This window comes from Pleurodeles waltl, chromosome 8, assembly GCF_031143425.1.
Source record: "Pleurodeles waltl isolate 20211129_DDA chromosome 8, aPleWal1.hap1.20221129, whole genome shotgun sequence".
NCBI lineage: Eukaryota > Metazoa > Chordata > Amphibia > Caudata > Salamandridae > Pleurodeles > Pleurodeles waltl.
Window position 1 is genome coordinate 543,743,650 of NC_090447.1, and position 26,545 is coordinate 543,770,194.

Here is a 26,545-nt window from a genome sequence, read left to right on the forward strand (position 1 = left end):
GGGAATCCAAGATGGGGTGACTTGTGTGGCTCGGACCAGGTTCTGTTACCCAGAATCCTTTGCAAACCTAAAAATTTGGCTAAAAAAACACATGTTCCTAACATTTCTGTGGCAGAAAGTTCTGGAATCTGAGAGGAGCCACAAATTTCCTTCCACCCAGCGTTCCCCCACGTCTCCCGATAAAAATGATACCTCACTTGTGTGGGTAGGCCTAGCGCCCGCGAGAGGAAACGCCCCAAAGCGCAACGTGGACACATCCAAATTTGTGAAGGAAAACAGAGGTGTTTTTTGCAAAGTGCCTACCTGTAGATTTTGGCTTGTAGCTCAGCCGCCACCTAGGGAAACCTACCAAACCTGTGCATTTCTGAAAACTAGAGACCTAGGGGAATCCAAGATGGGGTGACTTGTGTGGCTCGGACCAGGTTCTGTTACCCAGAATCCTTTGCAAATCTCAAAATTTGGCTAAAAAAACACATGTTTCTCAAATTTCTGTGGCAGAAAGTTCTGGAATCTGAGAGGAGCCACAAATTTCCTTCCACCCAGCGTTCCCCCACGTCTCGCGATAAAAATGATACCTCACTTGTGTGCGTAGGCCTAGCGCCCGTGACAGGAAACGCCCCAAAGCGCAACATGGACACATCCAAATTTGTGAAGGAAAACGGAGGTGTTTTTTGCAAAGTGCCTACCTATAGATTTTGGCCTGTAGCTCAGCCGCCACCTAGGGAAACCTACAAAACCTGTGCATTTCTGAAAACTAGAGACCTAGGGGAATCCAAGATGGGGTGACTTGTGTGGCTCGGACCAGGTTCTGTTACCCATAATCCTTTGCAAACCTCAAAATTTGGCTAAAAAAACACATGTTCCTCACATTTCTGTGGCAGAAAGTTCTGGAATCTCAGAGGAGCCACAAATTTCCTTCCACCCAGCGTTCCCCCACGTCTCCCGATAAAAATGATACCTCACTTGTGTGGGTAGGCCTAGCGCCCGCGACAGGAAACGCCCCAAAGCGCAACGTGGACACATCCAAATTTGTGAAGGAAAACGGAGGTGTTTTTTGCAAAGTGCCTACCTGTAGATTTTGGCCTGTAGCCCAGCCGCCACCTAGGGAAACCTACCAAACCTGTGCATTTCTGAAAACTAGAGACCTAGGGGAATCCAAGCTGGGGTGACTTGTGTGGCTCGGACCAGTTTCTGTTACCCAGAATCCTTTGCAACCCTCAAAATTTGGCTAAAAAAACACATGTTCCTCATATTTCTGTGGCAGAAAGTTCTGGAATCTCAGAGGAGCCACGAATTTCCTTCCACCCAGCGTTCCCCCACGTCTCCCGATAGAAATAATACCTCACTTGTGTGCGTAGGCCTAGCGCCCGTGACAGGAAACGCCCCAAAGCGCAACGTGGACACAGCCAAATTTGTGAAGGAAAACGGAGGTGTTTTTTGCAAAGTGCCTACCTGTAGATTTTGGCCTGTAGCTCAGCCGCCACCTAGGGAAACCTACCAAACCTGTGCATTTCTGAAAACTAGAGACCTAGGGGAATCCAAGATGGGGTGACTTGTGTGGCTCGGACCAGGTTCTGTTACCCAGAATCCTTTGCAAACCTCAAAATTTGGCTAAAAAAACACATGTTCCTAACATATCTGTGGCAGAAAGTTCTGGAATCTGAGAGGAGCCACAAATTTCCTTCCACCCAGCGTTCCCCCACGTCTCCCGATAAAAATGATACCTCACTTGTGTGGGTAGGCCTAGCGACCGCGACAGGAAACGCCCCAAAGCGCAACTTGGACACATCCAAATTTGTGACGGAAAACAGAGGTGTTTTTTGCAAAGTGCTTACCTGTAGATTTTGGCTTGTAGCTCACCCGCCACCTAGGGAAACCTACCAAACCTGTGCATTTCTGAAAACTAGACACCTAGGGGAATCCAAGATGGGGTGACTTGTGTGGCTCAGACCAGGTTCTGTTACCCAGAATCCTTTGCAAACCCCAAAATGTGGCTAAAAAAACACATGTTCCTAACATTTCTGTGGCAGAAAGTTCTGGAATCTGAGAGGAGCCACAAATTTCCTTCCACCCAGCGTTCCCCCACGTCTCCCGATAAAAATGATACCTCACTTGTGTGGGTAGGCCTAGCGCCCGCGACAGGAAACGCCCCAAAGCGCAACGTGGACACATCCAAATTTGTGAAGGAAAACAGAGGTGTTTTTTCCAAAGTGACTACCTGTAGATTTTGGCCTGTAGCTCAGCCGCCACCTAGGGAAACCTACCAAACCTGTGCATTTCTGAAAACTAGAGACCTAGGGGAATCCAAGATGGGGTGACTTGTGTGGCTCGGACCAGGTTCTGTTACCCAGAATCCTTTGCAAATCTCAAAATTTGGCTAATAAAACACATGTTCCTAACAATTCTGTGGCAGAAAGTTCTGGAATCTGAGAGGAGCCACAAATTTCCTTCCACCCAGCGTTCCCCCACGTCTCCCGATAAAAATGATACCTCACTTGTGTGGGTAGGCCTAGCGCCCGCGACAGGAAACGCCCCAAAGCGCAACGTGAACACATCCAAATTTCTGAAGGAAAACAGAGGTGTTTTTTGCAAAGTGCCTACCTATAGATTTTGGCCTGTAGCTCAGCCGCCACCTAGGGAAACCTACAAAACCTGTGCATTTCTGAAAACTAGAGACCTAGGGGAATCCAAGATGGGGTGACTTGTGTGGCTCGGACCAGGTTCTGTTACCCATAATCCTTTGCAAACCTCAAAATTTGGCTAAAAAAACACATGTTCCTCACATTTCTGTGGCAGAAAGTTCTGGAATCTCAGAGGAGCCACAAATTTCCTTCCACCCAGCGTTCCCCCACGTCTCCCGATAAAAATGATACCTCACTTGTGTGGGTAGGCCTAGCGCCCGCGACAGGAAACGCCCCAAAGCGCAACGTGGACACATCCAAATTTGTGAAGGAAAACAGAGGTGTTTTTTGCAAAGTGCCTACCTGTAGATTTTGGCCTGTAGCCCAGCCGCCACCTAGGGAAACCTACAAAACCTGTGCATTTCTGAAAACTAGAGACCAAGGGGAATCCAAGATGGGGTGACTTGTGTGGCTCGGACCAGGTTCTGTTACCCAGAATCCTTTGCAAACCTCAAAATTTGGCTAAAAAAACACATGTTCCTAACATTTCTGTGGCAGAAAGTTCTGGAATCTGAGAGGAGCCACAAATTTCCTTCCACCCAGCGTTCCCCCACGTCTCCCGATAAAAATGATACCTCACTTGTGTGGGTAGGCCTAGCGCCCGCGAGAGGAAACGCCCCAAAGCGCAACGTGGACACTTCCAAATTTGTGAAGGAAAACAGAGGTGTTTTTTGCAAAGTGCCTACCTGTAGATTTTGGCTTGTAGCTCAGCCGCCACCTAGGGAAACCTACCAAACCTGTGCATTTCTGAAAACTAGAGACCTAGGGGAATCCAAGATGGGGTGACTTGTGTGGCTCGGACCAGGTTCTGTTACCCAGAATCCTTTGCAAATCTCAAAATTTGGCTAAAAAAACACATGTTCCTCAAATTTCTGTGGCAGAAAGTTCTGGAATCTGAGAGGAGCCACAAATTTCCTTCCACCCAGCGTTCCCCCACGTCTCGCGATAAAAATGATACCTCACTTGTGTGCGTAGGCCTAGCGCCCGTGACAGGAAACGCCCCAAAGCGCAACATGGACACATCCAAATTTGTGAAGGAAAACGGAGGTGTTTTTTGCAAAGTGCCTACCTATAGATTTTGGCCTGTAGCTCAGCCGCCACCTAGGGAAACCTACAAAACCTGAGCATTTCTGAAAACTAGAGACCTAGGGGAATCCAAGATGGGGTGACTTGTGTGGCTCGGACCAGGTTCTGTTACCCATAATCCTTTGCAAACCTCAAAATTTGGCTAAAAAAACACATGTTCCTCACATTTCTGTGGCAGAAAGTTCTGGAATCTCAGAGGAGCCACAAATTTCCTTCCACCCAGCGTTCCCCCACGTCTCCCGATAAAAATGATACCTCACTTGTGTGGGTAGGCCTAGCGCCCGCGACAGGAAACGCCCCAAAGCGCAACGTGGACACATCCAAATTTGTGAAGGAAAACGGAGGTGTTTTTTGCAAAGTGCCTACCTGTAGATTTTGGCCTGTAGCCCAGCCGCCACCTAGGGAAACCTACCAAACCTGTGCATTTCTGAAAACTAGAGACCTAGGGGAATCCAAGCTGGGGTGACTTGTGTGGCTCGGACCAGTTTCTGTTACCCAGAATCCTTTGCAACCCTCAAAATTTGGCTAAAAAAAACACATGTTCCTCATATTTCTGTGGCAGAAAGTTCTGGAATCTCAGAGGAGCCACGAATTTCCTTCCACCCAGCGTTCCCCCACGTCTCCCGATAGAAATAATACCTCACTTGTGTGCGTAGGCCTAGCGCCCGTGACAGGAAACGCCCCAAAGCGCAACGTGGACACAGCCAAATTTTTGAAGGAAAACAGAGGTGTTTTTTGCAAAGTGCCTACCTGTAGATTTTGGCCTGTAGCTCAGCCGCCACCTAGGGAAACCTACCAAACCTGTGCATTTCTGAAAACTAGAGACCTAGGGGAATCCAAGATGGGGTGACTTGTGTGGCTCGGACCAGGTTCTGTTACCCAGAATCCTTTGCAAACCTCAAAATTTGGCTAAAAAAACACATGTTCCTAACATATCTGTGGCAGAAAGTTCTGGAATCTGAGAGGAGCCACAAATTTCCTTCCACCCAGCGTTCCCCCACGTCTCCCGATAAAAATGATACCTCACTTGTGTGGGTAGGCCTAGCGACCGCGACAGGAAACGCCCCAAAGGGCAACTTGGACACATCCAAATTTGTGACGGAAAACAGAGGTGTTTTTTGCAAAGTGCCTACCTGTAGATTTTGGCTTGTAGCTCACCCGCCACCTAGGGAAACCTACCAAACCTGTGCATTTCTGAAAACTAGACACCTAGGGGAATCCAAGATGGGGTGACTTGTGTGGCTCGGACCAGGTTCTGTTACCCAGAATCCTTTGCAAACCTCAAAATGTGGCTAAAAAAACACATGTTCCTAACATTTCTGTGGCAGAAAGTTCTGGAATCTGAGAGGAGCCACAAATTTCCTTCCACCCAGCGTTCCCCCACGTCTCCCGATAAAAATGATACCTCACTTGTGTGGGTAGGCCTAGCGCCCGCGACAGGAAACGCCCCAAAGCGCAACGTGGACACATCCAAATTTGTGAAGGAAAACAGAGGTGTTTTTTCCAAAGTGACTACCTGTAGATTTTGGCCTGTAGCTCAGCCGCCACCTAGGGAAACCTACCAAACCTGTGCATTTCTGAAAACTAGAGACCTAGGGGAATCCAAGATGGGGTGACTTGTGTGGCTCCGACCAGGTTCTGTTACCCAGAATCCTTTGCAAATCTCAAAATTTGGCTAATAAAACACATGTTCCTAACAATTCTGTGGCAGAAAGTTCTGGAATCTGAGAGGAGCCACAAATTTCCTTCCACCCAGCGTTCCCCCACGTCTCCCGATAAAAATGATACCTCACTTGTGTGGGTAGGCCTAGCGCCCGCGACAGGAAACGCCCCAAAGCGCAACGTGAACACATCCAAATTTGTGAAGGAAAACAGAGGTGTTTTTTGCAAAGTGCCTACCTATAGATTTTGGCCTGTAGCTCAGCCGCCACCTAGGGAAACCTACAAAACCTGTGCATTTCTGAAAACTAGAGACCTAGGGGAATCCAAGATGGGGTGACTTGTGTGGCTCGGACTAGGTTCTGTTACCCATAATCCTTTGCAAACCTCAAAATTTGGCTAAAAAAACACATGTTCCTCACATTTCTGTGGCAGAAAGTTCTGGAATCTCAGAGGAGCCACAAATTTCCTTCCACCCAGCGTTCCCCCACGTCTCCCGATAAAAATGATACCTCACTTGTGTGGGTAGGCCTAGCGCCCGCGACAGGAAACGCCCCAAAGCGCAACGTGGACACATCCAAATTTGTGAAGGAAAACAGAGGTGTTTTTTGCAAAGTGCCTACCTGTAGATTTTGGCCTGTAGCCCAGCCGCCACCTAGGGAAACCTACAAAACCTGTGCATTTCTGAAAACTAGAGACCTAGGGGAATCCAAGATGGGGTGACTTGTGTGGCTCGGACCAGGTTCTGTTACCCAGAATCCTTGGCAAACCTCAAAATTTGGCTAAAAAAACACATGTTCCTAACATTTCTGTGGCAGAAAGTTCTGGAATCTGAGAGGAGCCACAAATTTCCTTCCACCCAGCGTTCCCCCACGTCTCCCGATAAAAATGATACCTCACTTGTGTGGGTAGGCCTAGCGCCCGCGACAGGAAACGCCCCAAAGCGCAACGTGGACACATCCAAATTTGTGAAGGAAAACAGAGGTGTTTTTTTCAAAGTGCCTACCTGTAGATTTTGGCTTGTAGCTCAACCGCCACCTAGGGAAACCTACTGAACCTGTGCATTTCTGAAAACTAGAGACCTAGGGGAATCCAAGATGGGGTGACTTGTGTGGCTCGGACCATGTTCTGTTACCCATAATCCTTTGCAAACCTCAAAATGTGGCTAAAAAAACACATGTTACTAACATTTCTGTGGCAGAAAGTTCTGGAATCTGAGAGGAGCCACAAATTTCCTTCCACCCAGCGTTCCCCCACGTCTCCCGATAAAAATGATACCTCACTTGTGTGGGTAGGCCTAGCGCCCGCGACTGGAAACGCCCCAAAGCGCAACATGGACACATCCAAATTTGTGAAGGAAAACAGAGGTGTTTTTTGCAAAGTGCCTACCTGTAGATTTTGGCCTGTAGCTCAGCCGCCACCTAGGGAAACCTACCAAACCTGTGCATTTCTGAAAACTAGAGACCTAGGGGAATCCAAGATGGGGTGACTTGTGTGGCTCGGACCAGGTTCTGTTATCCAGAATCCTTTGCAAACCTCAAAATTTGGCTAAAAAAACACATGTTCCTAACATTTCTGTGGCAGAAAGTTCTGGAATCTGAGAGGAGCCACAAATTTCCTTCCACCCAGCATTCCCCCACGTCTCCCAATAAAAATGATACCTCACTTGTGTGGGTAGGCCTAGCGCCCGCGACAGGAAACGCCCCAAAGCGCAACGTGGACACATCCAAATTTGTGAAGGAAAACAGAGGTGTTTTTTGCAAAGTGACTACCTGTAGATTTTGGCCTGTAGCTCAGCCGCCACCTAGGGAAACCTACCAAACCTGTGCATTTCTGAAAACTAGAGACCTAGGGAAATCCAAGATGGGGTGACTTGTGTGGCTCGGACCAGGTTCTGTTAGCCAGAATCCTTTGCAAACCTCAAAATTTGGCTAAAAAAACACATGTTCCTAACATTTCTGTGGCAGAAAGTTCTGGAATCTGAGAGGAGCCACAAATTTCCTTCCACCCAGCGTTCCCCCACATCTCCCGATAAAAATGATACCTCACTTGTGTGGGTAGGCCTAGCGCCCGCGACAGGAAACGCCCCAAAGCCCAACGTGGACACATCCAAATTTGTGAAGGAAAACCGAGGTGTTTTTTGCAAAGTGCCTACCTGTAGATTTTGGCCTGTAGCTCAGCCGCCACCTAGGGAAACCTACCAAACCTGTGCATTTCATTTCCAAAAACTAGAGACCTAGGGGAATCAAAGGTGGGTTGACTTGTGTGGCTCGGACCAGGTTCTGTTACCCCAAATCCTTTGCAAACCTCAAAATTTGGCTAAAAAAACACATGTTCCTAACATTTCTGTGGCAGAAAGTTCTGGAATCTGAGAGGAGCCACAAATTTCCTTCCACCCAGCGTTCCCCCACGTCTCCCGATAAAAATGATACCTCACTTGTGTGGGTAGGCCTAGCGGCCGCGACAGAAAACACCCCAAAGCGCAACGTGGACACATCCAAATTTGTGAAGGAAAACAGAGGTGTTTTTTGCAAAGTGCCTACCTGTAGATTTTGGCCTCTAGCTCAGCCGCCACCTAGGGAAACCTACCAAACCTGTGCATTTCTGAAAACTAGAGACCTAGGGGAATCCAAGATGGGGTGACTTGTGTGGCTCGGACCAGGTTCTGTTATCCAGAATCCTTTGCAAACCTCAAAATTTGGCTAAAAAAACACATGTTCCTCACATTTCTGTGGCAGAAAGTTCTGGAATCTGAGAGGAGCCACGAATTTCCTTCCACCCAGCGTTCCCCCACGTCTCCTGATAAAAATGATACCTCACTGGTGTGCGTAGGCCTAGCGCCCGTGACAGGAAATGCCCCAAAGCGCAACGTGGACACAGCCAAATTTTTGAAGGAAAACAGAGGTGTTTTTTACAAAGTGCCTACCTGTAGATTTTGGCCTTTAGCTCAGCCGCCACCTAGGGAAACCTACCAAACCTGTGCATTTCTGAAAACTAGAGACCTTGGGGAATCCAAGATGGGGTGACTTGTGTGGCTCGGACCAGGTTCTGTTACCCAGAATCCTTTGCAAACCTCAAAATTTGGCTTAAAAAAACACATGTTCCTAACATTTCTGTGGCAGAAAGTTCTGGAATCTGAGAAGAGCCACAAATTTCCTTCCACCCAGCGTTCCCCCACGTCTCCCGATAAAAATGATACCTCACTTGTGTGGGTAGGCCTAGCGCCCGCGACAGGAAACGCCCCAAAGCGCAACGTGGACACATCCAAATTTGTGAAGGAAAACAGAGGTGTTTTTTGCAAAGTGCCTACCTGTAGATTTTGGCCTGTAGCTCAGCCGCCACCTAGGGAAACCTACCAAACCTGTGCATTTCTGAAAACTAGAGACCTAGGGGAATCCAAGATGGGGTGACTTGTGTGGCTCGGACCAGGTTCTGTTACCCAGAATCCTTTGCAAATCTCAAAATTTGGCTAAAAAAACACATGTTCCTCAAATTTCTGTGGCAGAAAGTTCTGGAATCTGAGAGGAGCCACAAATTTCCTTCTACCCAGCGTTCCCCCACGTCTCCCGATAAAAATGATACCTCACTTGTGTGGGTAGGCCTAGCGCCCGTGACAGAAAACGCCCCAAAGCGCAACGTGGACACATCCAAATTTGCGAAGGAAAACAGAGGTGTTTTTTGCAAAGTGCCTACCTGTAGATTTTGGCTTGTAGCTCAGCCGCCACCTAGGGAAACCTACCAAACCTGTGCATTTCTGAAAACTAGAGACCTAGGGGAATCCAAGATGGGGTGACTTGTGTGGCTCGGACCAGGTTCTGTTACCCAGAATCCTTTGCAAACCTCAAAATTTGGCTAAAAAAACACATGTTCCTCATATTTCTGTGGCAGAAAGTTCTGGAATCTCAGAGGAGCCATGAATTTCCTTCCACCCAGCGTTCCCCCACGTCTCCCGATAAAAATGATACCTCACTTGTGTGCGTAGGCCTAGCGCCCGTGACAGGAAACGCCCCAAAGCGCAACGTGGACACATCCAAATTTGTGACGGAAAACAGAGGTGTTTTTTGCAAAGTGCCTACCTGTAGATTTTGGCTTGTAGCTCACCCGCCACCTAGGGAAACCTACCAAACCTGGCATTTCTGAAAACTAGAGACCTAGGGGAATCCAAGATGGGGTGACTTGTGTGGCTCGGACCAGGTTCTGTTACTCAGAATCCTTTGCAAACCTCAAAATTTGGCTAAAAAAACACATGTTCCTCACATTTCTGTGGCAGAAAGTTCTGGAATCTGAGAGGAGCCACGAATTTCCTTCCACCCAGCGTTGCCCCACATCTCCCGATAAAAATGATACCTCACTTGTGTGCGTAGGCCTAGCGCCCGTGAAAGGAAATGCCCCAAAGCGCAACGTGGACACAGCCAAATTTTTGAAGGAAAACAGAGGTGTTTTTTGCAAAGTGCCTACCTGTAGATTTTGGCCTGTAGCTCAGCCGCCACCTAGGGAAACTTACCAAACCTGTGCATTTCTGAAAACTAGAGACCTAGGGGAATCCAAGATGGGGTGACTTGTGTGGCTCGGACCAGGTTCTGTTAGCCAGAATCCTTTGCAAACCTCAAAATTTGGCTAAAAAAACACATGTTCCTAACATTTCTGTAGCAGAAAGTTCTGGAATCTGAGAGGAGCCACAAATTTCCTTCCACCCAGCGTTCCCCCACGTCTCCCGATAAAAATGATACCTCACTTGTGTGGGTAGGCCTAGCGCCCGTGACAGGAAACGCCCCAAAGCGCAACGTGGACACATCCAAATTTGTGAAGGAAAACAGAGGTGTTTTTTTGCAAAGTGCCAACCTGTAGATTTTGGCTTGTAGCTCAGCCGCCACCTAGGGAAACCTACCAAACCTGTGCATTTCTGAAAACTAGAGACCTAGGGGAATCCAAGATGGGGTGACTTGTGTGGCTCGGACCAGTTTCTGTTACCCAGAATCCTTTGCAAACCTCAAAATTTGGCTAAAAAAACACATGTTCCTCATATTTCTGTGGCAGAAAGTTCTGGAATCTCAGAGGAGCCACGAATTTCCTTCCACCCAGCGTTCCCCCACGTCTCCCGATAAAAATGATACCTCACTTGTGTGCGTAGGCCTAGCGCCCGTGACAGGAAACGCCCCAAATCGCAACGTGGACACAGCCAAATTTTTGAAGGAAAACAGAGGTGTTTTTTGCAAAGTGCCTACCTGTAGATTTTGGCCTGTAGCTCAGCCGCCACCTAGGGAAACCTACCAAACCTGTACATTTCTGAAAACTAGAGACCTAGGGGAATCCAAGATGGGGTGACTTGTGTGGCTCGGACCAGGTTCTGTTACCCAGAATCCTTTGCAAACCTCAAAATTTGGCTAAAAAAACAAATGTTCCTCACATTTCTGTGGCAGAAAGTTCTGGAATCTCAGAGGAGCCACGAATTTCCTTCCACCCAGCGTTCCCCCACGTCTCCCGATAAAAATGATACCTCACTTGTGTGCGTAGGCCTAGCGCCCGTGACAGGAAACGTCCCAAAGCGCAACGTGGACACATCCAAATTTGTGACGGAAAACAGAGGTGTTTTTTGCAAAGTGCCTACCTGTAGATTTTGGCTTGTAGCTCACCCGCCACCTAGGGAAACCTACCAAACCTGTGCATTTCTGAAAACTAGAGACCTAGGGGAATCCAAGATGGGGTGACTTGTGTGGCTCGGACCAGGTTCTGTTACCCAGAATCCTTTGCAAACCTCAAAATTTGGCTAAAAAAACACATGTTCCTCACATTTCTGTGGCAGAAAGTTCTGGAATCTGAGAGGAACCACGAATTTCCTTCCACCCAGCGTTGCCCCACATCTCCCGATAAAAATGATACCTCACTTGTGTGCGTAGGCCTAGCGCCCGTGAAAGGAAATGCCCCAAAGCGCAACGTGGACACAGCCAAATTTTTGAAGGAAAACAGAGGTGTTTTTTGCAAAGTGCCTACCTGTAGATTTTGGCCTGTAGCTCAGCCGCCACCTAGGGAAACTTACCAAACCTGTGCATTTCTGAAAACTAGAGACCTAGGGGAATCCAAGATGGGGTGACTTGTGTGGCTCGGACCAGGTTCTGTTAGCCAGAATCCTTTGCAAACCTCAACATTTGGCTAAAAAAACACATGTTCCTAACATTTCTGTGGCAGAAAGTTCTGGAATCTGAGAGGAGCCACAAATTTCCTTCCACCCAGCGTTCCCCCACGTCTCCCGATAAAAATGATACCTCACTTGTGTGGGTAGGCCTAGCGCCCGCGACAGGAAACGCCCCAAAGCGCAACGTGGACACATCCAAATTTGTGAAGGAAAACAGAGGTGTTTTTTTGCAAAGTGCCAACCTGTAGATTTTGGCTTGTAGCTCAGCCGCCACCTAGGGAAACCTACCAAACCTGTGCATTTCTGAAAACTAGAGACCTAGGGGAATCCAAGCTGGGGTGACTTGTGTGGCTCGGACCAGTTTCTGTTACCCAGAATCCTTTGCAAACCTCAAAATTTGGCTAAAAAAACACATGTTCCTCATATTTCTGTGGCAGAAAGTTCTGGAATCTCAGAGGAGCCACGAATTTCCTTCCACCCAGCGTTCCCCCACGTCTCCCGATAAAAATAATACCTCACTTGTGTGCGTAGGCCTAGCGCCCGTGACAGGAAACGCCCCAAAGCGCAACGTGGACACAGCCAAATTTTTGAAGGAAAACAGAGGTGTTTTTTGCAAAGTGCCTACCTGTAGATTTTGGCCTGTAGCTCAGCCGCCACCTAGGGAAACCTACCAAACCTGTGCATTTCTGAAAACTAGAGACCTAGGGGAATCCAAGATGGGGTGACTTGTGTGGCTCGGACCAGGTTCTGTTACCCAGAATCCTTTGCAAACCTCAAAATTTGGCTAAAAAAACACATGTTCCTAACATATCTGTGGCAGAAAGTTCTGGAATCTGAGAGGAGCCACAAATTTCCTTCCACCGAGCGTTCCCCCACGTCTCCCGATAAAAATGATACCTCACTTGTGTGGGTAGGCCTAGCGCCCGCGACAGGAAACGCCCCAAAGCGCAACGTGGACACATCCAAATTTGTGAAGGAAAACAGAGGTGTTTTTTGCAAAGTGCCTACCTGTAGATTTTGGCCTGTAGCTCAGCCGCCACCTAGGGAAACCTACCAAACCTGTGCATTTCTGAAAACTAGAGACCTAGGGGAATCCAAGATGGGGTGACTTGTGTGGCTCGGACCAGGTTCTGTTACCCAGAATCCTTTGCAAATCTCAAAATTTGGCTAAAAAAACACATGTTCCTCAAATTTCTGTGGCAGAAAGTTCTGGAATCTGAGAGGAGCCACAAATTTCCTTCCACCCAGCGTTCCCCCACGTCTCCCGATAAAAATGATACCTCACTTGTGTGGGTAGGCCTAGCGCCCGTGACAGAAAACGCCCCAAAGCGCAACGTGGACACATCCAAATTTGCGAAGGAAAACAGAGGTGTTTTTTGCAAAGTGCCTACCTGTAGATTTTGGCTTGTAGCTCAGCCGCCACCTAGGGAAACCTACCAAACCTGTGCATTTCTGAAAACTAGAGACCTAGGGGAATCCAAGATGGGGTGACTTGTGTGGCTCGGACCAGGTTCTGTTACCCAGAATCCTTTGCAAACCTCAAAATTTGGCTAAAAAAACACATGTTCCTCATATTTCTGTGGCAGAAAGTTCTGGAATCTCAGAGGAGCCATGAATTTCCTTCCACCCAGCGTTCCCCCACATCTCCCGATAAAAATGATACCTCACTTGTGTGCGTAGGCCTAGCGCCCGTGACAGGAAACGCCCCAAAGCGCAACGTGGACACATCCAAATTTGTGACGGAAAACAGAGGTGTTTTTTGCAAAGTGCCTACCTGTAGATTTTGGCTTGTAGCTCACCCGCCACCTAGGGAAACCTACCAAACCTGGCATTTCTGAAAACTAGAGACCTAGGGGAATCCAAGATGGGGTGACTTGTGTGGCTCGGACCAGGTTCTGTTACTCAGAATCCTTTGCAAACCTCAAAATTTGGCTAAAAAAACACATGTTCCTCACATTTCTGTGGCAGAAAGTTCTGGAATCTGAGAGGAGCCACGAATTTCCTTCCACCCAGCGTTGCCCCACATCTCCCGATAAAAATGATACCTCACTTGTGTGCGTAGGCCTAGCGCCCGTGAAAGGAAATGCCCCAAAGCGCAACGTGGACACAGCCAAATTTTTGAAGGAAAACAGAGGTGTTTTTTGCAAAGTGCCTACCTGTAGATTTTGGCCTGTAGCTCAGCCGCCACCTAGGGAAACTTACCAAACCTGTGCATTTCTGAAAACTAGAGACCTAGGGGAATCCAAGATGGGGTGACTTGTGTGGCTCGGACCAGGTTCTGTTAGCCAGAATCCTTTGCAAACCTCAAAATTTGGCTAAAAAAACACATGTTCCTAACATTTCTGTAGCAGAAAGTTCTGGAATCTGAGAGGAGCCACAAATTTCCTTCCACCCAGCGTTCCCCCACGTCTCCCGATAAAAATGATACCTCACTTGTGTGGGTAGGCCTAGCGCCCGTGACAGGAAACGCCCCAAAGCGCAACGTGGACACATCCAAATTTGTGAAGGAAAACAGAGGTGTTTTTTTGCAAAGTGCCAACCTGTAGATTTTGGCTTGTAGCTCAGCCGCCACCTAGGGAAACCTACCAAACCTGTGCATTTCTGAAAACTAGAGACCTAGGGGAATCCAAGATGGGGTGACTTGTGTGGCTCGGACCAGTTTCTGTTACCCAGAATCCTTTGCAAACCTCAAAATTTGGCTAAAAAAACACATGTTCCTCATATTTCTGTGGCAGAAAGTTCTGGAATCTCAGAGGAGCCACGAATTTCCTTCCACCCAGCGTTCCCCCACGTCTCCCGATAAAAATGATACCTCACTTGTGTGCGTAGGCCTAGCGCCCGTGACAGGAAACGCCCCAAATCGCAACGTGGACACAGCCAAATTTTTGAAGGAAAACAGAGGTGTTTTTTGCAAAGTGCCTACCTGTAGATTTTGGCCTGTAGCTCAGCCGCCACCTAGGGAAACCTACCAAACCTGTACATTTCTGAAAACTAGAGACCTAGGGGAATCCAAGATGGGGTGACTTGTGTGGCTCGGACCAGGTTCTGTTACCCAGAATCCTTTGCAAACCTCAAAATTTGGCTAAAAAAACAAATGTTCCTCACATTTCTGTGGCAGAAAGTTCTGGAATCTCAGAGGAGCCACGAATTTCCTTCCACCCAGCGTTCCCCCACGTCTCCCGATAAAAATGATACCTCACTTGTGTGCGTAGGCCTAGCGCCCGTGACAGGAAACGTCCCAAAGCGCAACGTGGACACATCCAAATTTGCGAAGGAAAACAGAGGTGTTTTTTGCAAAGTGCCTACCTGTAGATTTTGGCTTGTAGCTCACCCGCCACCTAGGGAAACCTACCAAACCTGTGCATTTCTGAAAACTAGAGACCTAGGGGAATCCAAGATGGGGTGACTTGTGTGGCTCGGACCAGGTTCTGTTACCCAGAATCCTTTGCAAACCTCAAAATTTGGCTAAAAAAACACATGTTCCTCACATTTCTGTGGCAGAAAGTACTGGAATCTGAGAGGAACCACGAATTTCCTTCCACCCAGCGTTGCCCCACATCTCCCGATAAAAATGATACCTCACTTGTGTGCGTAGGCCTAGCGCCCGTGAAAGGAAATGCCCCAAAGCGCAACGTGGACACAGCCAAATTTTTGAAGGAAAACAGAGGTGTTTTTTGCAAAGTGCCTACCTGTAGATTTTGGCCTGTAGCTCAGCCGCCACCTAGGGAAACTTACCAAACCTGTGCATTTCTGAAAACTAGAGACCTAGGGGAATCCAAGATGGGGTGACTTGTGTGGCTCGGACCAGGTTCTGTTACCCAGAATCCTTTGCAAACCTCAACATTTGGCTAAAAAAACACATGTTCCTAACATTTCTGTGGCAGAAAGTTCTGGAATCTGAGAGGAGCCACAAATTTCCTTCCACCCAGCGTTCCCCCACGTCTCCCGATAAAAATTATACCTCACTTGTGTGGGTAGGCCTAGCGCCCGCGACAGGAAACGCCCCAAAGCGCAACGTGGACACATCCAAATTTGTGAAGGAAAACAGAGGTGTTTTTTTGCAAAGTGCCAACCTGTAGATTTTGGCTTGTAGCTCAGCCGCCACCTAGGGAAACCTACCAAACCTGTGCATTTCTGAAAACTAGAGACCTAGGGGAATCCAAGCTGGGGTGACTTGTGTGGCTCGGACCAGTTTCTGTTACCCAGAATCCTTTGCAAACCTCAAAATTTGGCTAAAAAAACACATGTTCCTCATATTTCTGTGGCAGAAAGTTCTGGAATCTCAGAGGAGCCACGAATTTCCTTCCACCCAGCGTTCCCCCACGTCTCCCGATAAAAATAATACCTCACTTGTGTGCGTAGGCCTAGCGCCCGTGACAGGAAACGCCCCAAAGCGCAACGTGGACACAGCCAAATTTTTGAAGGAAAACAGAGGTGTTTTTTGCAAAGTGCCTACCTGTAGATTTTGGACTGTAGCTCAGCCGCCACCTAGAGAAACCTACCAAACCTGTGCATTTCTGAAAACTAGAGACCTAGGGGAATCCAAGATGGGGTGACTTGTGTGGCTCGGACCAGGTTCTGTTACCCAGAATCCTTTGCAAACCTCAAAATTTGGCTAAAAAAACACATGTTCCTAACATATCTGTGGCAGAAAGTTCTGGAATCTGAGAGGAGCCACAAATTTCCTTCCACCGAGCGTTCCCCCATGTCTCCCGATAAAAATGATACCTCACTTGTGTGGGTAGGCCTAGCGACCGCGACAGGAAACGCCCCAAAGCGCAACTTGGACACATCCAAATTTGTGACGGAAAACAGAGGTGTTTTTTGCAAAGTGTCTACCTGTAGATTTTGGCTTGTAGCTCACCCGCCACCTAGGGAAACCTACCAAACCTGTGCATTTCTGAAAACTAGACACCTAGGGGAATCCAAGATGGGGTGACTTGTGTGGCTCGGACCAGGTTCTGTTACCCAGAATCCTTTGCAAACCTCAAAATGTGGCTAAAAAAACACATGTTCCTAACATTTCTGTGGCAGAAAGTTCTGGAATCTGAGAGGAGCCACAAATTTCCTTCCACCCAGCGTTCCCCCACGTCTCCCGATAAAAATGATACCTCACTTGTGTGGGTAGGCCTAGTGCCCGCGACAGGAAACGCCCCAAAGCGCAACGTGGACACATCCAAATTTGTGAAGGAAAACAGAGGTGTTTTTTCCAAAGTGACTACCTGTAGATTTTGGCCTGTAGCTCAGCCGCCACCTAGGGAAACCTACCAAACCTGTGCATTTCTGAAAACTAGAGACCTAGGGGAATCCAAGATGGGGTGACTTGTGTGGCTCGGACCAGGTTCTGTTACCCAGAATCCTTTGCAAATCTCAAAATTTGGCTAATAAAACACATGTTCCTAACAATTCTGTGGCAGAAAGTTCTGGAATCTGAGAGGAGCCACAAATTTCCTTCCACCCAGCGTTCCCCCACGTCTCCCGATAAAAATGATACCTCACTTGTGTGGGTAGGCCTAGCGCCCGCGACAGGAAACGCCCCAAAGCGCAACGTGAACACATCCAAATTTGTGAAGGAAAACAGAGGTGTTTTTTGCAAAGTGCCTACCTATAGATTTTGGCCTGTAGCTCAGCCGCCACCTAGGGAAACCTACAAAACCTGTGCATTTCTGAAAACTAGAGACCTAGGGGAATCCAAGATGGGGTGACTTGTGTGGCTCGGACCAGGTTCTGTTACCCATAATCCTTTGCAAACCTCAAAATTTGGCTAAAAAAACACATGTTCCTCACATTTCTGTGGCAGAAAGTTCTGGAATCTCAGAGGAGCCACAAATTTCCTTCCACCCAGCGTTCCCCCACGTCTCCCGATAAAAATGGTACCTCACTTGTGTGGGTAGGCCTAGCGCCCGCGACAGGAAACGCCCCAAAGCGCAACGTGGACACATCCAAATTTGTGAAGGAAAACGGAGGTGTTTTTTGCAAAGTGCCTACCTGTAGATTTTGGCCTGTAGCCCAGCCGCCACCTAGGGAAACCTACCAAACCTGTGCATTTCTGAAAACTAGAGACCTAGGGGATTCCAAGCTGGGGTGACTTGTGTGGCTCGGACCAGTTTCTGTTACCCAGAATCCTTTGCAACCCTCAAAATTTGGCTAAAAAAACACATGTTCCTCATATTTCTGTGGCAGAAAGTTCTGGAATCTCAGAGGAGCCACGAATTTCCTTCCACCCAGAGTTCCCCCACGTCTCCCGATAAAAATAATACCTCACTTGTGTGCGTAGGCCTAGCGCCCGTGACAGGAAACGCCCCAAAGCGCAACGTGGACACAGCCAAATTTTTGAAGGAAAACAGAGGTGTTTTTTGCAAAGTGCCTACCTGTAGATTTTGGCCTGTAGCTCAGCCGCCACCTAGGGAAACCTACCAAACCTGTGCATTTCTGAAAACTAGAGACCTAGGGGAATCCAAGATGGGGTGACTTGTGTGGCTCGGACCAGGTTCTGTTACCCAGAATCCTTTGCAAACCTCAAAATTTGGCTAAAAAAAACACATGTTCCTAACATATCTGTGGCAGAAAGTTCTGGAATCTGAGAGGAGCCACAAATTTCCTTCCACCCAGCGTTCCCCCACGTCTCCCGATAAAAATGATACCTCACTTGTGTGGGTAGGCCTAGCGACCGCGACAGGAAACGCCCCAAAGCGCAACTTGGACACATCCAAATTTGTGACGGAAAACAGAGGTGTTTTTTGCAAAGTGCCTACCTGTAGATTTTGGCTTGTAGCTCACCCGCCACCTAGGGAAACCTACCAAACCTGTGCATTTCTGAAAACTAGACACCTAGGGGAATCCAAGATGGGGTGACTTGTGTGGCTCGGACCAGGTTCTGTTACCCAGAATCCTTTGCAAACCTCAAAATGTGGCTAAAAAAACACATGTTCCTAACATTTCTGTGGCAGAAAGTTCTGGAATCTGAGAGGAGCCACAAATTTCCTTCCACCCAGCGTTCCCCCACGTCTCCCGATAAAAATGATACCTCACTTGTGTGGGTAGGCCTAGCGCCTGCGACAGGAAACGCCCCAAAGCGCAACGTGGACACATCCAAATTTGTGAAGGAAAACAGAGGTGTTTTTTCCAAAGTGACTACCTGTAGATTTTGGCCTGTAGCTCAGCCGCCACCTAGGGAAACCTACCAAACCTGTGCATTTCTGAAAACTAGAGACCTAGGGGAATCCAAGATGGGGTGACTTGTGTGGCTCGGACCAGGTTCTGTTACCCAGAATCCTTTGCAAATCTCAAAATTTGGCTAATAAAACACATGTTCCTAACAATTCTGTGGCAGAAAGTTCTGGAATCTGAGAGGAGCCACAAATTTCCTTCCACCCAGCGTTCCCCCACGTCTCCCGATAAAAATGATACCTCACTTGTGTGGGTAGGCCTAGCGCCCGCGACAGGAAACGCCCCAAAGCGCAACGTGAACACATCCAAATTTGTGAAGGAAAACAGAGGTGTTTTTTGCAAAGTGCCTACCTATAGATTTTGGCCTGTAGCTCAGCCGCCACCTAGGGAAACCTACAAAACCTGTGCATTTCTGAAAACTAGAGACCTAGGGGAATCCAAGATGGGGTGACTTGTGTGGCTCGGACCAGGTTCTGTTACCCATAATCCTTTGCAAACCTCAAAATTTGGCTAAAAAAACACATGTTCCTCACATTTCTGTGGCAGAAAGTTTTGGAATCTCAGAGGAGCCACAAATTTCCTTCCACCCAGCGTTCCCCCACGTCTCCCGATAAAAATGATACCTCACTTGTGTGGGTAGGCCTAGCGCCCGCGACAGGAAACGCCCCAAAGCGCAACGTGGACACATCCAAATTTGTGAAGGAAAACAGAGGTGTTTTTTGCAAAGTGCCTACCTGTAGATTTTGGCCTGTAGCCCAGCCGCCACCTAGGGAAACCTACAAAACCTGTGCATTTCTGAAAACTAGAGACCTAGGGGAATCCAAGATGGGGTGACTTGTGTGGCTCGGACCAGGTTCTGTTACCCAGAATCCTTTGCAAACCTAAAAATTTGGCTAAAAAAACACATGTTCCTCACATTTCTGTGGCAGAAAGTTCTGGAATCTGAGAGGAGCCACAAATTTCCTTCCACCCAGCGTTCCCCCACGTCTCCCGATAAAAATGATACCTCACTTGTGTGGGTAGGCCTAGCGCCCGCGAGAGGAAACGCCCCAAAGCGCAACGTGGACACATCCAAATTTGTGAAGGAAAACAGAGGTGTTTTTTGCAAAGTGCCTACCTGTAGATTTTGGCTTGTAGCTCAGCCGCCACCTAGGGAAACCTACCAAACCTGTGCATTTCTGAAAACTAGAGACCTAGGGGAATCCAAGATGGGGTGACTTGTGTGGCTCGGACCAGGTTCTGTTACCCAGAATCCTTTACAAATCTCAAAATTTGGCTAAAAAAACACATGTTCCTCAAATTTCTGTGGCAGAAAGTTCTGGAATCTGAGAGGAGCCACAAATTTCCTTCCACCCAGCGTTCCCCGACGTCTCGCGATAAAAATGATACCTCACTTGTGTGCGTAGGCCTAGCGCCCGTGACAGGAAACGCCCCAAAGCGCAACATGGACACATCCAAATTTGTGAAGGAAAACGGAGGTGTTTTTTGCAAAGTGCCTACCTATAGATTTTGGCCTGTAGCTCAGCCGCCACCTAGGGAAACCTACAAAACCTGTGCATTTCTGAAAACTAGAGACCTAGGGGTATCCAAGATGGGGTGACTTGTGTGGCTCGGACCAGGTTCTGTTACCCATAATCCTTTGCAAACCTCAAAATTTGGCTAAAAAAACACATGTTCCTCACATTTCTGTGGCAGAAAGTTCTGGAATCTCAGAGGAGCCACAAATTTCCTTCCACCCAGCGTTCCCCCACGTCTCCCGATAAAAATGATACCTCACTTGTGTGGGTAGGCCTAGCGCCCGCGACAGGAAACGCCCCAAAGCGCAACGTGGACACATCCAAATTTGTGAAGGAAAACGGAGGTGTTTTTTGCAAAGTGCCTACCTGTAGATTTTGGCCTGTAGCCCAGCCGCCACCTAGGGAAACCTACCAAACCTGTGCATTTCTGAAAACTAGAGACCTAGGGGAATCCAAGCTGGGGTGACTTGTGTGGCTCGGACCAGTTTCTGTTACCCAGAATCCTTTGCAACCCTCAAAATTTGGCTAAAAAAACACATGTTCCTCATATTTCTGTGGCAGAAAGTTCTGGAATCTCAGAGGAGCCACGAATTTCCTTCCACCCAGCGTTCCCCCACGTCTCCCGATAGAAATAATACCTCACTTGTGTGCGTAGGCCTAGCGCCCGTGACAGGAAACGCCCCAAAGCGCAACGTGGACACAGCCAAATTTTTGAAGGAAAACAGAGGTGTTTTTTGCAAAGTGCCTACCTGTAGATTTTGGCCTGTAGCTCAGCCGCCACCTAGGGAAACCTACCAAACCTGTGCATTTCTGAAAACTAGAGACCTAGGGGAATCCAAGATGGGGTGACTTGTGTGGCTCGGACCAGGTTCTGTTACCCAGAATCCTTTGCAAACCTCAAAATTTGGCTAAAAAAACACATGTTCCTAACATATCTGTGGCAGAAAGTTCTGGAATCTGAGAGGAGCCACAAATTTCCTTCCACCCAGCGTTCCCCCACGTCTCCCGATAAAAATGATACCTCACTTGTGTGGGTAGGCCTAGCGACCGCGACAGGAAACGCCCCAAAGCGCAACTTGGACACATCCAAATTTGTGACGGAAAACAGAGGTGTTTTTTGCAAAGTGCCTACCTGTAGATTTTGGCTTGTAGCTCACCCGCCACCTAGGGAAACCTACCAAACCTGTGCATTTCTGAAAACTAGACACCTAGGAGAATCCAAGATGGGGTGACTTGTGTGGCTCGGACCAGGTTCTGTTACCCAGAATCCTTTGCAAACCCCAAAATGTGGCTAAAAAAACACATGTTCCTAACATTTCTGTGGCAGAAAGTTCTGGAATCTGAGAGGAGCCACAAATTTCCTTCCACCCAGCGTTCCCCCACGTCTCCCGATAAAAATGATACCTCACTTGTGTGGGTAGGCCTAGCGCCCGCGACAGGAAACGCCCCAAAGCGCAACGTGGACACATCCAAATTTGTGAAGGAAAACAGAGGTGTTTTTTCCAAAGTGACTACCTGTAGATTTTGGCCTGTAGCTCAGCCGCCACCTAGGGAAACCTACCAAACCTGTGCATTTCTGAAAACTAGAGACCTAGGGGAATCCAAGATGGGGTGACTTGTGTGGCTCGGACCAGGTTCTGTTACCCAGAATCCTTTGCAAATCTCAAAATTTGGCTAATAAAACACATGTTCCTAACATTTCTGTGGCAGAAAGTTCTGGAATCTGAGAGGAGCCACAAATTTCCTTCCACCCAGCGTTCCCCCACGTCTCCCGATAAAAATGATACCTCACTTGTGTGGGTAGGCCTAGCGCCCGCGACAGGAAACGCCCCAAAGCGCAACGTGAACACATCCAAATTTGTGAAGGAAAACAGAGGTGTTTTTTGCAAAGTGCCTACCTATAGATTTTGGCCTGTAGCTCAGCCGCCACCTAGGGAAACCTACAAAACCTGTGCATTTCTGAAAACTAGAGACCTAGGGGAATCCAAGATGGGGTGACTTGTGTGGCTCGGACCAGGTTCTGTTACCCATAATCCTTTGCAAACCTCAAAATTTGGCTAAAAAAACACATGTTCCTCACATTTCTGTGGCAGAAAGTTCTGGAATCTCAGAGGAGCCACAAATTTCCTTCCACCCAGCGTTCCCCCACGTCTCCCGATAAAAATGATACCTCACTTGTGTGGGTAGGCCTAGCGCCCGCGACAGGAAACGCCCCAAAGCGCAACGTGGACACATCCAAATTTGTGAAGGAAAACAGAGGTGTTTTTTGCAAAGTGCCTACCTGTAGATTTTGGCCTGTAGCCCAGCCGCCACCTAGGGAAACCTACAAAACCTGTGCATTTCTGAAAACTAGAGTCCAAGGGGAATCCAAGATGGGGTGACTTGTGTGGCTCGGACCAGGTTCTGTTACCCAGAATCCTTTGCAAACCTCAAAATTTGGCTAAAAAAACACATGTTCCTAACATATCTGTGGCAGAAAGTTCTGGAATCTGAGAGGAGCCACAAATTTCCTTCCACCCAGCGTTCCCCCACGTCTCCCGATAAAAATGATACCTCACTTGTGTGGGTAGGCCTAGCGACCGCGACAGGAAACGCCCCAAAGCGCAACTTGGACACATCCAAATTTGTGAAGGAAAACAGAGGTGTTTTTTGCAAAGTGCCTACCTGTAGATTTTGGCTTGTAGCTCAGCCGCCACCTAGGGAAACCTACCAAACCTGTGCATTTCTGAAAACTAGAGACCTAGGGGAATCCAAGATGGGGTGACTTGTGTGGCTCGGACCAGGTTCTGTTACCCAGAATCCTTTGCAAATCTCAAAATTTGGCTAAAAAAACACATGTTCCTCAAATTTCTGTGGCAGAAAGTTCTGGAATCTGAGAGGAGCCACAAATTTCCTTCCACCCAGCGTTCCCCCACGTCTCGCGATAAAAATGATACCTCACTTGTGTGCGTAGGCCTAGCGCCCGTGACAGGAAACGCCCCAAAGCGCAACATGGACACATCCAAATTTGTGAAGGAAAACGGAGGTGTTTTTTGCAAAGTGCCTACCTATAGATTTTGGCCTGTAGCTCAGCCGCCACCTAGGGAAACCTACAAAACCTGAGCATTTCTGAAAACTAGAGACCTAGGGGAATCCAAGATGGGGTGACTTGTGTGGCTCGGACCAGGTTCTGTTACCCATAATCCTTTGCAAACCTCAAAATTTGGCTAAAAAAACACATGTTCCTCACATTTCTGTGGCAGAAAGTTCTGGAATCTCAGAGGAGCCACAAATTTCCTTCCACCCAGCGTTCCCCCACGTCTCCCGATAAAAATGATACCTCACTTGTGTGGGTAGGCCTAGCGCCCGCGACAGGAAACGCCCCAAAGCGCAACGTGGACACATCCAAATTTGTGAAGGAAAACGGAGGTGTTTTTTGCAAAGTGCCTACCTGTAGATTTTGGCCTGTAGCCCAGCCGCCACCTAGGGAAACCTACCAAACCTGTGCATTTCTGAAAACTAGAGACCTAGGGGAATCCAAGCTGGGGTGACTTGTGTGGCTCGGACCAGTTTCTGTTACCCAGAATCCTTTGCAACCCTCAAAATTTGGCTAAAAAAACACATGTTCCTCATATTTCTGTGGCAGAAAGTTCTGGAATCTCAGAGGAGCCACGAATTTCCTTCCACCCAGCGTTCCCCCACGTCTCCCGATAGAAATAATACCTCACTTGTGTGCGTAGGCCTAGCGCCCGTGACAGGAAACGCCCCAAAGCGCAACGTGGACACAGCCAAATTTTTGAAGGAAAACAGAGGTGTTTTTTGCAAAGTGCCTACCTGTAGATTTTGGCCTGTAGCTCAGCCGCCACCTAGGGAAACCTACCAAACCTGTGCATTTCTGAAAACTAGAGACCTAGGGGAATCCAAGATGGGGTGACTTGTGTGGCTCGGACCAGGTTCTGTTACCCAGAATCCTTTGCAAACCTCAAAATTTGGCTAAAAAAACACATGTTCCTAACATATCTGTGGCAGAAAGTTCTGGAATCTGAGAGGAGCCACAAATTTCCTTCCACCCAGCGTTCCCCCACGTCTCCCGATAAAAATGATACCTCACTTGTGTGGGTAGGCCTAGCGACCGCGACAGGAAACGCCCCAAAGCGCAACTTGGACACATCCAAATTTGTGACGGAAAACAGAGGTGTTTTTTGCAAAGTGCCTACCTGTAGATTTTGGCTTGTAGCTCACCCGCCACCTAGGGAAACCTACCAAACCTGTGCATTTCTGAAAACTAGACACCTAGGAGAATCCAAGATGGGGTGACTTGTGTGGCTCGGACCAGGTTCTGTTACCCAGAATCCTTTGCAAACCCCAAAATGTGGCTAAAAAAACACATGTTCCTAACATTTCTGTGGCAGAAAGTTCTGGAATCTGAGAGGAGCCACAAATTTCCTTCCACCCAGCGTTCCCCCACGTCTCCCGATAAAAATGATACCTCACTTGTGTGGGTAGGCCTAGCGCCCGCGACAGGAAACGCCCCAAAGCGCAACGTGGACACATCCAAATTTGTGAAGGAAAACAGAGGTGTTTTTTCCAAAGTGACTACCTGTAGATTTTGGCCTGTAGCTCAGCCGCCACCTAGGGAAACCTACCAAACCTGTGCATTTCTGAAAACTAGAGACCTAGGGGAATCCAAGATGGGGTGACTTGTGTGGCTCGGACCAGGTTCTGTTACCCAGAATCCTTTGCAAATCTCAAAATTTGGCTAATAAAACACATGTTCCTAACATTTCTGTGGCAGAAAGTTCTGGAATCTGAGAGGAGCCACAAATTTCCTTCCACCCAGCGTTCCCCCACGTCTCCCGATAAAAATGATACCTCACTTGTGTGGGTAGGCCTAGCGCCCGCGACAGGAAACGCCCCAAAGCGCAACGTGAACACATCCAAATTTGTGAAGGAAAACAGAGGTGTTTTTTGCAAAGTGCCTACCTATAGATTTTGGCCTGTAGCTCAGCCGCCACCTAGGGAAACCTACAAAACCTGTGCATTTCTGAAAACTAGAGACCTAGGGGAATCCAAGATGGGGTGACTTGTGTGGCTCGGACCAGGTTCTGTTACCCATAATCCTTTGCAAACCTCAAAATTTGGCTAAAAAAACACATGTTCCTCACATTTCTGTGGCAGAAAGTTCTGGAATCTCAGAGGAGCCACAAATTTCCTTCCACCCAGCGTTCCCCCACGTCTCCCGATAAAAATGATACCTCACTTGTGTGGGTAGGCCTAGCGCCCGCGACAGGAAACGCCCCAAAGCGCAACGTGGACACATCCAAATTTGTGAAGGAAAACAGAGGTGTTTTTTGCAAAGTGCCTACCTGTAGATTTTGGCCTGTAGCCCAGCCGCCACCTAGGGAAACCTACAAAACCTGTGCATTTCTGAAAACTAGAGTCCAAGGGGAATCCAAGATGGGGTGACTTGTGTGGCTCGGACCAGGTTCTGTTACCCAGAATCCTTTGCAAACCTCAAAATTTGGCTAAAAAAACACATGTTCCTAACATATCTGTGGCAGAAAGTTCTGGAATCTGAGAGGAGCCACAAATTTCCTTCCACCCAGCGTTCCCCCACGTCTCCCGATAAAAATGATACCTCACTTGTGTGGGTAGGCCTAGCGACCGCGACAGGAAACGCCCCAAAGCGCAACTTGGACACATCCAAATTTGTGAAGGAAAACAGAGGTGTTTTTTGCAAAGTGCCTACCTGTAGATTTTGGCTTGTAGCTCAGCCGCCACCTAGGGAAACCTACCAAACCTGTGCATTTCTGAAAACTAGAGACCTAGGGGAATCCAAGATGGGGTGACTTGTGTGGCTCGGACCAGGTTCTGTTACCCAGAATCCTTTGCAAATCTCAAAATTTGGCTAAAAAAACACATGTTCCTCAAATTTCTGTGGCAGAAAGTTCTGGAATCTGAGAGGAGCCACAAATTTCCTTCCACCCAGCGTTCCCCCACGTCTCGCGATAAAAATGATACCTCACTTGTGTGCGTAGGCCTAGCGCCCGTGACAGGAAACGCCCCAAAGCGCAACATGGACACATCCAAATTTGTGAAGGAAAACGGAGGTGTTTTTTGCAAAGTGCCTACCTATAGATTTTGGCCTGTAGCTCAGCCGCCACCTAGGGAAACCTACAAAACCTGAGCATTTCTGAAAACTAGAGACCTAGGGGAATCCAAGATGGGGTGACTTGTGTGGCTCGGACCAGGTTCTGTTACCCATAATCCTTTGCAAACCTCAAAATTTGGCTAAAAAAACACATGTTCCTCACATTTCT